A 4,341-nucleotide genomic window follows, 5' to 3' on the forward strand; every position below is an offset into this window, starting at 1 on the left:
TTATTTAAATAGCCGATGTTAGATGATATGAATTATGAAAAAAGAAAGTTATAAATCTACATGTAAACATCGGTTTTTTAAAAAACCGATGTTAACTGGCACTAACAACATCGGTTTTTTAAAAAACCGATGTTGTTTTAGAACACTTTTTTTTAATATATTGTCTATTTTTTCAGTAAACCCAAAATTAACCTACAAATTTTAAAACCAGACCACACAACATATAATTTTCATTCTGTTTTGAATCAGCTTTTACTAGAAATTCCATGAGAAATTACTAATTACTATGAATTAAAAGCATATTTAATGTTGAGACATGAATTGTAAAAAATGTAAAGTAAATATAAACTACAATTTCAAAATTGCCTAAACATCTTAAGTTTCATGTTTAAGTTTCATATAGTACTTTGCCCACTGAATGCGAAGCGCCTTCAATCTCTCTGGTTCCAATGGTCTAGCATCGGTAAAATACTGCATGATATAATAAAACATAAGTTAATAATATAATAACAATCATAACAAAATGAAATTTGGTGAATTAAAAATTACCATTTCCCAATTATTCTTAAAATTTCCTAAGATTATAGTTGACATCCAGTGCATGACGTAATACACACAAAATTAATTTGATTCAAGGATTTAAATACAAAAATAGTAAAACAGTAGAAGTTACACAAGCAACCTGGATACTATTTAGTATATACAATATAAGAATAGAAAATTTCAAATATAAGGCAATGGCACATTGCACATGCACACACAAAAATTTAATTTAATTTTATAGTTTTTAATAAATTTTAATTAATAATAGAGAGTGTGTTTCAAAGAACAATTACTAACACCCCTCTTAAACTAAAACATGCCTCTTAAACTAAAACATGAACAACAGTTAAAGATATAAATTGATAAACAATAGTAGTATTTTATGTTCTTTTATATTCACCTTTTTATGATGATGAATTTCATAAAGAAATATTAAAAAATATTTTTTAATATAAGCACATTACCTCTTTATTTTAAAAAAAAAAATCTTAAAAGTGTGTGTGTGTGTGTTAAGTTTATTTTTCCAAAACTTAACAAATATATTTTTTGTTATAGAGTAATACTGTATGCCTATACATATACGTGTTGGCTCAAGTGTCTTAGTTAACAAAAATAACATTTTAATTAAATAATTAATGAGTGTGTGCTAGATGTATGTGTAAAATAGAATTCAATTTTAATTATCAATGTCTGAAGCTAGCTACAACACTTCAAAAGGAAAGGAAAAGTGGCATTGCTTCATATAGGTAGCTATATGTATACTACAGAGATAAACATGGCATGGAAATAAACTAAGATGTATATATGACTTACATGGGAAGCAACAAAATATGCGATCAGGTTAAGTGTGATACCCCACCAAACGGTTCCAAAAATGTAGTCAGAGAGGTCTTGCATGCGACGTAAGAGGCAAACAGAGTGATACATTTTGGGAAGGTATTGAAAGAGGAACATAATTAAGAACACTGTCACCACCAACGTAATTGATTCTTTCTTCAACAGGAACGAAATTGTCACCCATAGCACAATCTGCAAATCACAAAAACAAAAATGGAAATATTTTCATGCTAGTTTTTAGTTTTTAAATTTTTTTCCGCACCAGTTATAAATTATATGCCAATTTTTACATATATTAATAATGTGTACAAATTGCTTAACAGCAAGTATAGTCAACAAAGATGTTCCCATTAACTATGTAATACGCTGTTAACAAGGAAAGTGTAAGTCTTTAACTAGTGTAAAATTGCCATACAAAAATTTGTGTACATCATATATCAGCGTCGTTACCATCTAAAAAAGTATGAAGTTAAATCTTCAAAATTAAATACAAGTTCGATAAAAAAATACATATGGACTTGCTCTGTATATATGCAACAATCTTGAGGACCACATGTTCTCTAAATGAAAAAGACATGCAACTCAGTACAAATGTATTAGGTGATCATCACTCTATATGCTATAATAAAAATAAAAAATAAAAAGTCGACTAAAAAAATATAAATAAAATGTAATAGCAGGAATAATTAAGTATTGTTTAGTATATATCTATATATGAATTTGAGGCACGCCTGACTATTGGCAAAGTTAGTGAAAAATGTTGTGTTTATGTCATCCATTTCCGTCATGCTGACACAAGTAGCGGGGGCTACCTTCTAAGGATAATGACAAGAATCTCTCTTCTAATATGGGCTTAATATATAATGCAAACACAAAATGCAAGTCATACAACCTGGTTATCTTTTACTTTGTTTCTATACTACAGATGTATCCTCATACAAAGTATGTAAAACTTCAGACTATATTGAATGTCAATGCAAGATGCCTGTGTTTGATACCTAGGTAGCAGACACCCCATATTCTGGCCTTAAATCCCCATCCAAAAACATGCAAGAATCTCAAATGCACAACTAAATTAAGAATCAAGACTCAAGACAACTCTTTTCTTATAGATTACCAGTTTAGCCATTCATCACACAAATCTAAGAATATAAAGTGGTTTTGAATTATGATACAAAATACACGCATTATTTTAAACCCATGCAAATTAAACCTTGGCAATGGCATCAAATACATAATGATTTGGATACAACTTAAAGTGACATAACCCCATTGTTACTGAAGGAAGGCCACACCAGTAGCATGTTTATTCAAGAAGAAAAAAAGGGAAAGGTGCGTTATAAAGTAGAGAAATGAGTTAGAGGTACCATTGGCAGATTATTGATCTAACATCAGAGGAATTGAGAGGTCAAGAATTATGTTCAAAGGAGGTCATGTATACAAAGGTTGTTACAAGCAAGAGGGTGATAAATAATAGAGTTAGGGTTATTGGAAGGTACAACTATTTTCTTTGGATTCTGGCTATTAACTTGGGGGAAAAAATTGCAAAGTAGTTATCCTGGTTATCTTTTACTTTGTTTCTATACTACATCAAATGTCTAAGGGAAATTTTAGTCATAACCATTTTCCCATGGAGAGCAGTTAATCAAGAACATGGATAGGTCTACAATCTGTCCCTATACCTAGGGGCAGAACGATAATCTTTAAATGTGGGAGTATTAATATAGAAGGGAAAAAAACAGACAACCATTTTGGGGAGCCACCAGTCCCTATCTAGGTACACCCTAGCTATACCCAGGCATCCAAGACTCTAATGCGCCAAATTATAAACCAATAAAGTTAGACACTTACAAAATAAACACTTATATAATTTCCTATCCTCATAACCTTACAATAACCAAAAAGTACCGGAATATGAAAGCTATTATGCAAAAAGCATACATGAGGACATATCTCACAAGTTATGTCTCTTTTCTCATCACACCAATGCTGGACACACTTTCGTAAACCCACTAATATAATTATATTAAGCGCATGCTTGGTTTTCAGTTGGGACCCCCCTCAAAAAGTAAAACTAAAAAAGCTTCAATTTTGCCTTGAAAGTTAGTTTGCAAAATGAAACTCATTCAAACTCAAGTTTGCAAACTTTAATCCAAACATACTCTAAGTAAGCAAAAAACATATACAAAAAATTTGTTAAACACATTTTGATCATGGCAGCATCTAGAAACCAGAATAGTGCATACACACACAACAAAGTCACAACCTCGTCATCGCCCTCGCCGTCGTAATCCTGCAATGGTGAGGTGTCGGAGCTCCCGGCGACGTCGGCATCCACGACGGCCGAAGGTGGAGATGGTTTGGAAGGCACCTAGGCCGTCTTCGCCACCGGATCAATGGGGACAGGGCACGCGAGACGGTCAACGAACACCACCAAGTGATCGCTCATTAGAAAAACGAATCTCGAATCGAAAACCCTAACAAAACAAAAACAAAGAACAAAAATTCACAATTTCAAACTGAAAAATTAGTGGAAATCGTGGAATCGTGTCACACAGAACATAGATCCCGCGATTTTCCCGAGAAAATGAGAGAAAAATATTATAGGAAAGTGGAAATCGTGAGAAAGAGAGAGAAATGCAATTGAAAGTGTGGTTTTTTGTGTTGCATTGCGTGTTTCGTTCTTCTTGTTTTAGTCTTATAGTGTCGTTATACTCAATGTATTGATTTTTTCTAAGGGTACTCAATGTACTGATATACTTTTATAAAAACTAATCATTAATAAAATAATACATATTCAATAATTTTAAACTATTTGAGAAAAATGAATACATTAATAACTGTGATTTTTCATTATTATTTGAATTATCAATTATCAACAATGGCCATAAAAAAATTGTACTAGAAATTATTTAGTGTCATTAAACTATTCTGGTATTAATGTATAAAAAAGCTATTTTG

General features: G+C 31.5%; 1 long non-coding RNA gene across 1 annotated transcript; it reads right to left on the reverse strand.

Annotated features, from left to right (window-relative positions):
* Nucleotides 1–321: 321 nt before the first annotated feature.
* Nucleotides 322–4,036, reverse strand: LOC121172762 (uncharacterized). Its single transcript, XR_005886359.1, has 3 exons — nt 3,647–4,036; nt 1,357–1,572; nt 322–471 (listed from the first exon to the last, which is right to left on the reverse strand). It is a non-coding gene; the product is annotated as an uncharacterized lncRNA (long non-coding RNA).
* Nucleotides 4,037–4,341: the final 305 nt, after the last annotated feature.

The sequence above is a fragment of the Glycine max genome, chromosome 9, assembly GCF_000004515.6.
Source record: "Glycine max cultivar Williams 82 chromosome 9, Glycine_max_v4.0, whole genome shotgun sequence".
NCBI classification, from domain to species: domain Eukaryota; kingdom Viridiplantae; phylum Streptophyta; class Magnoliopsida; order Fabales; family Fabaceae; genus Glycine; species Glycine max.